This window comes from Arachis stenosperma, chromosome 8 (assembly GCF_014773155.1).
Source record: "Arachis stenosperma cultivar V10309 chromosome 8, arast.V10309.gnm1.PFL2, whole genome shotgun sequence".
Classification (NCBI taxonomy): domain Eukaryota; kingdom Viridiplantae; phylum Streptophyta; class Magnoliopsida; order Fabales; family Fabaceae; genus Arachis; species Arachis stenosperma.
The window spans coordinates 4008203-4021570 of NC_080384.1; the positions used below are offsets into that span (position 1 = coordinate 4008203).

Sequence of the window (13368 nt, forward strand, 5' to 3'; positions counted from 1 at the left end):
TAGTACAGGGAACTGAAGGTTCAGAACATGCAGCAGAGGAATTACACAGAAAAAGCTGGGCGTTCAAAACGCCCAGTGAAGAAGGACAGACTAGCGTTTAAACGCCAGCCAGGGTACCTGGTTGGGCGTTTAACACCCAAAAAGGTAGCATTTTGGGCGTTAAACGCCAGAATGGATACCATTCTGGGCGTTTAACGCCAGGATGGCACAAGGGGGAGGATTTTGTTTTCAAATCAATTTTTTTTCAAGTTTTCAAAGTTTTTCAAAATCAAATCTTTTTCAAATCATATCTTTTCAATCAAATGTTTTCAAAATCAATTTCTTTCCTTTTTCAAAGATACTTGCTATCAATTAATGATTTGATTGAACATTTCAAGTATGTTGCCTTTTCTGTTGAGAAAGGTTTAATGTTTGAATCATATCTTTTCTTGATAGCCAAGTTATTAATTTTTAAAATCAAATCTTTTTAAAATTGTTTTCAAATCATATCTTTTCAATCACATTTTTTTAAACCAATCATATCTTCTTAACCTCATCTTTTTCAAAATAGTTTTCAATCAAATCTTTTTTGACTTCTAATTTCAAAATCTTTTTCAAAAATCACTTGAATTCTTTTCCACTTTGAGTTTTCGAAAATTATCAATCAATTTTTCAAAATGATTTTAAAAACTTTTTAATTAATTTTCGAAAATTCTCTTCCCCTCTTCCCACATCCTTTTATTTATGGAGTACCACTCCTTCTCAATGCACAATTCGAACTCTATCTGATTAAGTTCGAATTCTTCCACCTCTTTCTTCTATTTTTCTATTCTTCTGACACCTCAAGGAATCTCTATACTGTGACATAGAGGATTCCACATTTTCTTGTTCTCTTCTCTTTCATATGAGCAGGAGCAGAGACAAAGGCATTCTTGTTGAAGCTGACCCTGAACCTGAAAGGACCTTGAAGCGAAAGCTAAGAGAAGCTAAGGCACAATTCTCTATAGAGGACCTAACAGAAATCTTCAAAGAAGAAGAAGCCATGGCAGCCGAAAACAACAACAATGCCAATAATGCAAGGAAGGTGCTGGGTGACTTTACTGCACCTACTCCCGACTTCTATGGGAGAAGCATCTCTATCCCTGCCATTGGAGCAAACAACTTTGAGCTTAAGCCTCAATTAGTTTCTCTAATGCAACAGAACTGCAAGTTTCATGGACTTCCATTGGAAGATCCTCATCAGTTTTTAGCTGAATTCTTGCAAATCTGTGACACTGTCAAGACTAATGGGGTAGACCCTGAGGTCTACAGACTTATGCTATTCCCTTTTGCTGTAAGAGACAGAGCTAGGACATGGTTGGACTCACAACCTAAAGAAAGCCTGGACTCATGGGAAAAGCTAGTCAATGCCTTCTTGGCAAAGTTCTTTCCACCTCAAAAATTGAGTAAGCTTAGAGTGGAAGTCCAAACCTTCAGACAAAAGGATGGAGAATCCCTCTATGAAGCTTGGGAAAGATACAAACAATTGATCAGAAAATGTCCATCTGACATGCTTTCTGAATGGAGCATCATAGGTATTTTCTATGATGGTCTCTCTGAACTATCCAAGATGTCTTTGGATAGCTCTGCTGGAGGATCTCTTCATTTGAAGAAGACGCCTACAGAAGCTCAAGAGCTAATTGAAATGGTTGCAAATAACCAATTCATGTACACTTCTGAAAGGAATCCTGTGAACAATGGGACTAATCAGAAGAAAGGAGTTCTTGAGATTGATGCTCTGAATGCCATTCTGGCTCAGAACAAGATATTGACTCAACAAGTCAATTTGATTTCTCAAAGTCTGTCTGGAATGCAAAATGCACCAAGCAGTACTAAGGATGCTTCATCTGAAGAAGAAGCCTATGATCCTGAGAACCCTTCAATGGAAGAGGTGAATTACCTAGGAGAATCCTATGGAAACACCTATAATTCTTCATGGAGAAATCACCCAAATTTCTCATGGAAGAATCAAGAAAGACCTCAACAAGGTTTTAACAACAATAATGGTGGAAGAAATAGGTTTAGCAATAGCAAGCCTTTTCCATCATCTTCTCAGCAACAGACAGAGAATTCTAAGCAGAACCCCTCTGACTTAGCAACTATGGTCTCTGATCTAATCAAAACCACTCAAAGTTTCATGACTGAAACAAGGTCCTCCATTAGGAATTTGGAGGCACAAGTGGGACAGCTGAGCAAGAAAGTTACTGAACTCCCTCCTAGTACTCTCCCAAGTAATACAGAAGAAAATCCAAAAGGAGAGTGCAAGGCCATCAACATGGCCGAATTTGGAGAGGAAGGAGAGGAAGTGAATGCCACTGAGGAAGACCTCAATGGGCGTGCACTGACCTCCATTGAGTTCCCCAATGAGGAACCATGGGAATCCGAAGCTCAAAATGAGACCATAGAGATTCCATTGGACTTACTTCTGCCTTTCATGAGCTCTGATGAGTATTCTTCCTCTGAAGAGGATGAGTATGTCACTGAAGAGCAAGTTGCTAAATACCTTGGAGCAATCATGAAGCTAAATGACAAGTTATTTGGAAATGAGACTTGGGAGAATGAACCTCCTTTGCTCACCAAAGAACTGGATGACTTGTCTAGGCAGAAATTACCTCAAAAGAGACAAGATCCTGGGAAGTTTTCAATACCTTGTACCATAGGCACCATGACCTTCAAGAAGGCTCTGTGTGACTTAGGGTCAAGTGTAAACCTCATGCCTCTCTCTGTAATGGAGAAGCTAGGGATCTTTGAGGTGCAAGCTGCAAGAATCTCATTAGAGATGGCAGACAACTCAAGAAAACAAGCTCATGGACTTGTAGAGGATGTTTTGGTGAAGATTGAAGACCATTACATCCCTGCTGATTTCATAGTCCTAGAGACTGGGAAGTGCATGGATGAAACCATCATCCTTGGCAGACCCTTCCTAGCCACAGCAAAGGCTGTGATTGATGTTGATAGAGGCGAACTGATCATTCAAGTGAATGAAGAATCCTTTGTGTTTAAGGCTCAAGGATATCCCTCTGTCACCATGGAGAGGAAGCATGAAGAGCTTCTCTCAAATCAGAGTCAAACAGAGCCCCCACAGTCAAACTCTAAGTTTGGTGTTGGGAGGCCACAACCAAACTCTAAGTTTGGTGTTGAACCCCCACATTCAAACTCTAAGTTTGGTGTTGGGAGGTTCCAACATTGCTCTGAGAAAATGTGAGGCTCCATGAGAGCCCTCTGTCAAGCTACTGACATTAAAGAAGCGCTTGTTGGGAGGCAACCCAATGTTATATTTTGACTATTTTCTTTTGTTATTTTATGTTTTTTGTAGGTTGATGATCATAAGAAGACACAAAATCAATTGAAAAAGCAAAAACAGAATGAAAAACAGGAAGAAAAATAGCACACCCTGGAGGAAGAACCCACTGGCGTTTAAACGCCAGTGAGGCTAGCAGTTGGGCGTTTAACGCCCAGTCTGGCACCATTCTGGGCGTTTAACGCCAGAAAGGGGCACCAGACTGGCGTTAAACGCCAGAAAAGGGCAAGAACCTGGCGTTAAACGCCAGGAATGGGCACCAGCCCGGTGTTTAACGCCAGAAATGGCTCAAAACGTGATTTTGAATGCCATTTGGTGCAGGGATGACTTTTCCTTGACACCACAGGATCTGTGGACCCCACAGGATCCCCACTAACCCCACCACTCTCTCTCTTCTTCACCCATTCACCAATCACCTCAATACCTCTTCCTCATAAACCCCACCTACCTCACCATTCAAATTCAAACCACTTTCCCACCCAAACCCACCCTCACTTGACCGAACCTTACCCACCCCCTCTCCTATATATAACCTTCTTCACCCCTTCATTTTCACACAACCTAAACACCACTTCTCCCCCTCTTTGGCCGAACACAAAAGCCATTTCCTTCTTCCTCATTTCTTCTTCTTCTACTCTCTTCTTTCTTCTTTTGCTCGAGGATGAGCAAACCTTTTAAGTTTGGTGTGGTAAAAGCGTTGCTTTTTCGTTTTTTCATAACCATTTATGGCATCCAAGGCCGGAGAAACCTCTAGAAAGAGGAAAGGGAAGGCAAAAGCTTCTACCTCCGAGCCATGGGACATGGAAAGATTCATCTCAAGGGTGCATCAAGACCACTTCTATGAAGTTGTGGCCTTGAAGAAGGTGATCCCCGAGGTCCCTTTTTCACTCAAAAAAGGTGAATATCCAGAGATCCGACATGAGATCCAAAGAAGAGGTTGGGAAGTTCTTACCAACCCCATTCAACAAGTCGGAATCTTAATGGTTCAAGAGTTCTATGCCAATGCATGGATCACCAAGAACCATGATCAAAGTGTGAACCCGGATCCAAAGAATTATCTTACTATGGTTCGGGGGAAATACTTGGATTTTAGTCCGGAAAGTGTAAGGTTGGCATTCAATTTGCCCATGATGCAAGGAGATGAACACCCTTACACTAGAAGGGTCAACTTTGATCAAAGGTTGGACCAAGTCCTCACAGCCATATGTGAAGAGGGCGCCCAATGGAAGAGAGATTCAAGAGGGAAGCCGGTTCAATTAAGAAGGCATAACCTCAAACCCGTGGCTAGAGGATGGTTGGAGTTTATCCAACGCTCAATCATTCCCACTAGCAACCGGTCCGAAGTTACTCTAGACCAGGCCATCATGATTCATAGCATTATGATTGGAGAAGAAGTGGAAGTTCACGAGGTTATAGCCCAAGAACTCTATAAGGTGGCGGACAAGTCCTCTACCTTAGCAAGGTTAGCCTTTCCTCATCTCATTTGTCACCTCTGTTATTCAGTTGGAGTTGACATAGAGGGAGATATCCCCATTGATGAGGATAAGCTCATCACCAAGAAAAGGATGGAGCACACAAGAGACCCCACTCATCATGAGATCCCTGAGATGCCTCAAGGGATGCACTTTCCTCCACAAAACTATTGGGAGCAACTGAACACCTCCCTAGGAGAATTGAGTTCCAACATGGGACAACTAAGGGTGGAGCATCAAGAACACTCCATCATCCTCCATGAAATTAGAGAAGACCAAAGGATCATGAGAGAGGAGCAACAAAGACAAGGAAGAGACATTGAGGAACTCAAGCACTCCATAGGATCTTCAAGAGGAAGAAAGAGCCGCCATCACTAAGGTGGACCCGTTCTTTAATCTCCTTGTTCTTTATTTTCTGTTTTTCGAATATTAATGCTTATGTTTGTCCATGTTTGTGTCTTGTGATCATTAGTGTCTTAGTGTCTATGCCTTAAAGTTATGAATGTCTTATGAATCCATCACCTTTCTTAAATAAAAATGTTCTTAATTGAAAAAGAAAAAGAATTGCATGAATTTTGAATTTTATAACAGTTTAATTATTTTTGATGTGGTGGCAATATTTTTGTCTTCTGAATGTATGCTTGAACAGTGCATATGTCTTTTGAATTTGTGGTTCATGAATGTTGGCTCTTGAAAGAATGATGAAAAAGGAGACATGTTACTGAGGATCTGAAAAATCATAAAAATGATTCTTGAAGCAAGAAAAAGCAGTGAATACAAAAAAAAAGGAGGCGAAAAAAAAAAACGAAAAAGAGAGAAAGAGAAAAAGAAAGAAAAAGAAAGAATAAAGTTGTGATCCAAGGCAAAAAGAGTGTGCTTAAGAACCCTGGACACCTCTAATTGGGGACTCTAGCAAAGCTGAGTCACAATCTGAAAAGGTTCACCCAATTATGTGTCTGTGGCATGTATGTATCCGGTGGTAATACTGGAAGACAGAGTGCTTTGGGCCACGGCCAAGACTCAATAAGTAGCTGTGTTCAAGAATCATCATACTTAACTAGGAGAATCAATAACACTATCTGGATTCTGAGTTCCTAAAGAAGCCAATCATTCTAAATTTCAAAGGATAGAGTGAGATGCCAAAACTGTTCAGAGGCAAAAAGCTAAAAGCCCCGCTCATCTAATTAATACTGATCTTCATAGATGTTTTTGGAGTTCATTGCATATTCTCTTCTTTTTATCTTATTTGATCTTCAGTTGCTTGAGGACAAGCAACAATTTAAGTTTGGTGTTGTGATAAGCGGATAATTTGTACCCTTTTTGGCATTGTTTTTAGTATGTTTTTAGTAGTTTTAGTTGAGTTCTTAGTATATTTTTATTAGTTTTTAGTTAAAATTCACTTTTCTGGACTTTACTATGAGTTTGTGTGTTTTTCTGTGATTTCAGGTATTTTCTGGCTGAAATTGAGGGACCTGAGCAAAAATCTGATTCAGAGACTAAAAAGGACTGCAGATGCTGTTGGATTCTGACCTCCCTGCACTCGAAGTGGATTTTCTGGAGCTACAGAAGCCCAATTGGCGCGCTCTCAACGGCATTGGAAAGTAGACATCCTGGGCTTTCCAGCAATATATGATAGTCCATACTTTGCCCAAGATTTGATGGCCCAAACCGGCGTTCAAAGTCACCCTCAGAAATTCCAGCGTTAAACGCCGGAACTGGCACCTAAATGGGAGTTAAACGCCCAAACTGGCATAAAAGCTGGCGTTTAACTCCAAGAAGAGTCTCTACACGAAATTGCTTCATTGCTCAGCCCAAGCACACACCAAGTGGGCCCGAAAGTAGATTTTTATGTCATTTACTTATCTCTGTACACCTTAGGCTACTAGTTTTCTATAAGTAGGACCTTTTGCTATTGTATTTTCAGAGAGAGCTTTTGATCATGTTTTTATGATTGAACTCACTTTGGGAGGCTAGCCATTCGGCCATGCCTAGACCTTGTTCTTATGTATTTTCAACGGTGGAGTTTCTACACACCATAGATTAAGGTGTGGAGCTCTGCTGTACCTCGAGTATTAATGCAATTACTATTGTTCTTCTATTCAATTCCGCTTGTTCTTTGTCCAAGATATCACTTGTTCTTCAACTTGATGAATGTGATGATCCGTGACACTCATCATCATTCTCACTTATGAACAAGGTGACTGACAACCACTTTTGTTCTACAAGTAATCAAGGCTCTAGTGAATATCTCTTGGATTCCTGATACACGATGCATGGTTGATCGCCTGACAACCGAGTGCTCGCCTGACAAACGAGCCAGCCATTCCGTGAGATCAGAGTCTTCGTGGTATAGGCGAGAACTGATGGCGGCATTCAAGAGAATCCGGAAGGTCTAACCTTGTCTGTGGTATTCTGAGTAGGATTTAATGATTGAATGACTGTGACGTGCTTCAAACTCCTAGCAGGCGGGGCGTTAGTGACAGATGCAAAAGAATCACTGGATTCTATTCCGGCCTGACCGAGAACCGACAGCTGATTAGCCATATGCTGTGACAGAGCATAGGAACATTTTCACTGAGAGGATGGGAGGTAGCCACTGACAACGGTGAAACCCTACATAAGCTTGCCATGGAAAGGAGTAAGAAGGATTGGATGAAGACAGTAGAAAAGCAGAGAGACGGAAGGGAAGGCATCTTCATACGCTTATCTGAAGTTCCTACCAATGAATTACATAAGTACCTCTATCTTTATCTTTATGCTTTATTCGTATACCACTATACCCATTTGAGTCTGCCTTACTGAGATTTACAAGGTGACCATAGCTTGCTTCATACCAACAATCTCCGTGGGATCGACCCTTACTCACGTAAGGTATTACTTGGACGACCCAGTGCACTTGCTGGTTAGTTGTGCAAAGTTGTGTAGTGATCACAATTTCGCGCACCAAGTAGATTTTTCACTCTTGGCTTGGGAGTTGGGTAATTGGAGACACTTGAATTATCAATGTCTTTTGTTGACTCATAATTGGAAATTGCTAGTTGATTTACATGCCACTAAATCTAGTCATTCCTTAGGATTTGAGTAGGACTTGTGGACTTAAATTGATTATCTCCACTTGACTTTTCTTCATAGTTAGAGGTTGACTAAGTAGAGCAATAACCAATTCTCATCACAATCGATGGAGACTATAATGATAGGACTTCCAATTCTCATCCCTAGCCAAGACTTTTACATTGATTGATTGTCATTCACCTTTAGTAGTTTGATTTATTGGTTTTCTTATTCTAATTGTTAATTGCTCATTGTCTCAATTCATGCTCATTTACTTTTCTTGCATTCAACACCAAAATACCAAGAGAACTCCTAACCAATGATGTGTATCTTAAGGCAACTCCTAGGGAGAACGACCTGGGATTCTACTCCCGGTTATTGATTTAAATTGTGGTGACACGTTTTCTAAATTTTGTACGTGGTTGCTTGTTGGTTTAGACTATACTCACGACGAGATTTTATTGATAAATTCTATACTGACAAAATATCTCGCATCATTCACATACACTTGCCAATCAAGACGCTAGTTAGCACAAACATGCAAGAACGTGGTGACATGGGAGTCACTCAACATAGAAATGGCCACAATTGCAGTGTCGTTGCATAAGGTTAATAGTGTAAATGGAACTATCTTGTATTTCGCGAACTTCAAACATCTCATTGCGCCTGTCGAATCGATTGACGACAATGTTTCTTCCACGTCAAAAACTTTCTTCAACTCTTTTAGTGGCAAATTCTGAATACATGAATCCATTGTGGACATGCTCTTGAGCCTCGATGCTCTTCCAAGTAAACAATTTGTTTAGCTTATAGAAAATAGACCAAACAATGGCAGTCATAGGAAGGTTGCGTGCACCCTTTAGGACAGAATTTATGCACTCTACCAAGTTTGTCGTCATATGTCACCAACGATGACCCTCGTCGAATGCTAACACCCATCTCTGAACACCGATCTCATCGCACCATTGAGTATATTTCTCTCTTCGTTTTTTAAGTCTTTGGTAGTTTTTGTTGTACTCCTGTTCCGTTTTAGAATATCCTGTAGAACAAACCATGTAATTATAAGCAAATGCCACAAAATTATTATGAATAGGACCATAATAGCAAATTCAAGTACCTGTGTTAACCACGAAGTTATGCAAATATGGAGCCTTGATCCTCCTTAAGAAGTTAGACCCGATGTGCCTGTTGCAGAACATGTGTTACACTCTTGATGGTGACCATGCACCGTTACTGAGAGCTATTGCTGCATTGATAGAGTTATAGTGGTCAGAAATAATGCCCACACCATCAATGGTAACAACATATCTCCGCAAATTGGTTAGGAAAAAGTCCCACGCGTCTGCTGTCTCACCCTCGACTATCGCAAATACTATAGGCACAATGTTTTGGTTCCCATCTTGTGCAACTACAACTAAAAGTGTACCTTTATATTTTCCGTATAGGTGTGTGCAATCAACCTGCACCAATGGATTGCATGTCTAAATGCTACAATACACGGATCGAAGCTCCGAAAAATGTGATGAAGAACTCTTACACCTTGAACCTCCTCACTCTCATGGTAAACAGGGAGCGTTTTTATTTGAATACAAGACATTGGCATCTTCGTAGTCATTGCGTTCAACCATACTGCCAAAGTCTGGTAAGAAACTTCCCAATCACCAAAAACTTTTGCGACAGATTTCTTCTTTGCCAACCAAGCCTTGCGGTAACTTACAGTGTAGTTGAACCTGGATTGAACTTCTACAATAATAGACTTCACCTTTATCGACAGGTCCGCTTCAACCAACGACCTAATAGCATCTGTAATTGTGTCTGAGTCCAACTTGGAATGATCTTGTAAAATCATCCCCATGGTGCACGTGTGTTTGCTATTGTATCTCCTGATCTTCCAACAACCTTTCTTTCGAATCAAGCTAACTCGAATAAGTCAATTGCACCCTGCACCATAACCCTTGTATTTTGCATAGAATTTCTGCAGCTCAGACTCATACACAGTGTAATCAACCCCTCTAGAGATAGTGTAACTTTTGATTACAGATATCACCGACTCTCTAGAACTAAATTCCATTCTGGCACTAAACTCACCATCTTCCGCCGCAACATTGCCTTCATCTATGATATGCGAGCCACCATTAGTCGGACAAGGCAAGTAAAATAAATTGTGGTGGTAACTTTAATTAATAACCATAACGTAACATACCCATGTTCACATACTTAGGAAATTCTGGGGTATGCACAGCTTCGAGATCCAGAGTCCACACAAAAGACGAAACACCAAAGGGGTTCTGACTTACAATCGCATGCACTTCATTTTGTACCGCCAGATTGCCTGCCAGGTCTCCGTCATCATTTTCATCATCGACTTCATAGTTGGCTTCAAACTCCTCTTCAATGTTGTTGTTATCTTCTTCCCAATCTATATCCCCGAGCTTATCAATATTGACCTCCTTGCCAACCGCATCCATCCCCGTATGCTGTTCAAATTCAATGTACAGTTTTATCATCGGCACGTGAAATTGGATTTGTTGATAAATATAAAACATTTGTTGCATACATACGTCGTCAGAGATGGACATTATTTAAAGCTGTATCAGCCTACTAAATACTTGTACAGGATTTCTGTATAAAATGTTGCTCATCTTTTTCGAAATGTGACTTTGTATGTTCTCACAAAGATGATTTTGCAACTCTACAAAACTCATGGTACATGGAATAGCAAATAAAAAGGGACATTCACAAACAAAAGTCACTCCTTCGTGTGTATTTGGTATAATCTCACCGTTATAATACACTCGCAAATTTGCAATACCTTCCATAACCTCAACTTCACCTAACCTAACTTTTTTGACACAACTAATTACCAAAAAAACTCACAAGTATGAAATATATGAAAGAAAGAGGAATGAGAATAGAAGTAATGTACAAGTTAGAATGAATTGCATTTCGTATTTATAGGCAAAACTCTCTATTAAAATATTCTTTTCCATACAAAACGTAAGTTGCGTTTTGCAGCTTTCGAAAAAATTTTCTAACCCATTAAAATGCAACCTACGTTTTAGTGTTTCAAAAAAATTGCCCATTTCATAAACACAACTTGCGTTTTGGGCTTATGTCAAAAACAAAAAAAAAAATTCAAAATGCTGCATGTCATAAAATGTAAGTTGTGTTTTAGGTAGTTTCATAAACAAAAAAAAATAGAAAAACATGAAAAAGGCAAAACGTAAATTGCATTTTGACTGACATTCATAACAGTGTAAATACTTGATACGCGTCCATTTTATTGCATTATATCATAATCATTGTCATATGAAAAAAAAATCAGCCTCTTTTATGCATAGACCATTTTTTTAATATTAAAATTGGAAAGATAAATGGGATTAATAATTTTGATTTTCAAATTTCAAAAATTGTAAATGATTATATACGTTGTAAATTGGATAATATTGCTAACCTCTCTGGATCTTTAGTTTCTTCTATTCCAATTGGAAATTGATAATGAGCTTACTTATTATTAAGGCATCAAATACTAGCAACAGATGATTTGAAGACATTAATTTTAAGCTTTTTTATTTAAATAAAATTAATAAAACTGTGAAAGAGTAAAAAAAATATGAAGAATTTTTATTGTATGTTGTTGTTGTATATGAGAGAATAATGATACTTATTTATATTAATTATTAAACTGATTTTGAATTTTAAAATAAACTACAGCAACCAGAATTTTTAGATGATTCTGTTAGAGAAAAAAGCATAACTAACTTAAAAAAAAGATAAGTATAACAAATTTTATTTCTAGAAGAGAAAGATAAAATAATAAAAAAATAAAATAAAAATTTAATATGCTCCCACAAGTTAGTGTATGAAAGATGTCAATAATCCACAACTTGGATAAGTTCCGATGAAAAGGTTGAGAAAGACACGTGCGACACGATGATGCAGAAATATAGAAGGAAATATTGTGCTTGAGAGAGAAAGAGCAAGCAGCGATATTCAAAGAGCGCGATAAGAGTGATCTTCAGAAAGTGCATAGAGCGCGATAAGAGAGGTCGTACGGCACGGTGATGCAGAAACATAGAAGAAGATATTGTGCTTGAGAGAGAAAGAGCAAGTAGCGGTCTTCAGAGAGCGTGTAGAGCACCAGAAGATTGATCTTCAAATGACACGTAGAGCGCGATAAGAGAGAGGATGCGTATAGCACGATAAGCGAGAGGGGCGTGATAAGAAAGGAAGGAGATGCTGTAGAGCGCGATAAGATTGATCTTCAGAGGGCGCATAGAGCGTGGTAAAAGTGCAGATAAAATTACTAAAACAGAATGCAGAAGAAACTGTGGGAAGAAGGCGCAGACGGAACTGCGGAAAGGAAGTGCAGACGTAACTGCGAAAATGAGGCACAGACGAGAGAGGACACGTAGAACGCAATAAAAAAGAGGGGAGGGGGCACATATAGCACGATAATTTGGGTCCATTAGAATTGGAAGGATAAGACGAAAAGGATAGATTATTTGGTGAAGTGAGAAAGTATCAAATTAGTAGCGAGAATGAAATTATTTTTAGTTGTAATAAAGAAGCATGGTGATTTCTCACCAGGAAGATGATAGCTTATGTATCTTCCTCAAGGAGGATACCATGACTCTGATACCATAATAAAACTGTGAAAGAGTAAGAAAAGAAAATACGAAGAATTTTTATTGTATGTTGTTGTATATGAGAGAACAATGGTACCTATTTATACTAATTTACTAAAATAGGCTAAAGCAACCAGAATCTCTAAATGATTCTATTAGAGAAAAATAAGCATGACTAACTTAGAAAAACATAAGCATAACAAATTTTGTTTCTAGAAGAGAAAGATAAAATAATAAATAAAAATAAAGAAACATTAATATTATCATATTTTTTAAAACCAAATTTCAAAACGTGAATTTTCTAAATCTATTAATATATAAATCGTTCCAGGTCTGTGTGTATTTGATAATATATTAAACACCACACTCTAGGACGATTTATGTATAGAACTCCTTCAAGAAATGCAATAAATCGTTCCAGGACACTAAGCTTTCTAAATTGAATATAACTCGTCCTAGGATAGAGTGAATTACATATTTTTTACCTGAACCACTAGGGGATAGCACGATTTACGTGCAAAAAGGTAACTCACAATACCCTAGTAGCACGATTAACATGTAATCCATCCTACCCTGTGACGAGTTACATTCAACTTGGAAAGCTCAGTGTCCTGAAACGGTTTATGTACATTTTTTAAAGGAGTTCTATGCATAAATTGTCTTAGGGTATGTTGTTTAATATATTATCTAATACATACAGCCCTATGACAATTTATATATTAATAAGTTTAGAGGATTCACATTTTAAAATTTGGTTTAGAAAAATCTGATAATATCAATCCCTCTTTATTTTATTTAAATAAAAAGCTCTAAGTTTATCCAAAGAAGAGCATAATATGAACTACAATATAATAAATTTCATGTACTAAATTTATGATTTATGAGTTGTGAATGTTGC

General features: G+C 38.6%; 1 non-coding gene across 1 annotated transcript; it reads right to left on the reverse strand.

Annotated features, from left to right (window-relative positions):
- Positions 1-1426: 1426 nt before the first annotated feature.
- On the reverse strand, positions 1427-1530 carry LOC130947066 (small nucleolar RNA R71). The gene has a single exon (XR_009072478.1). It is a non-coding gene; the product is annotated as a small nucleolar RNA R71 (small nucleolar RNA).
- Between the last annotated feature and the right edge of the window lie 11838 nt (positions 1531-13368).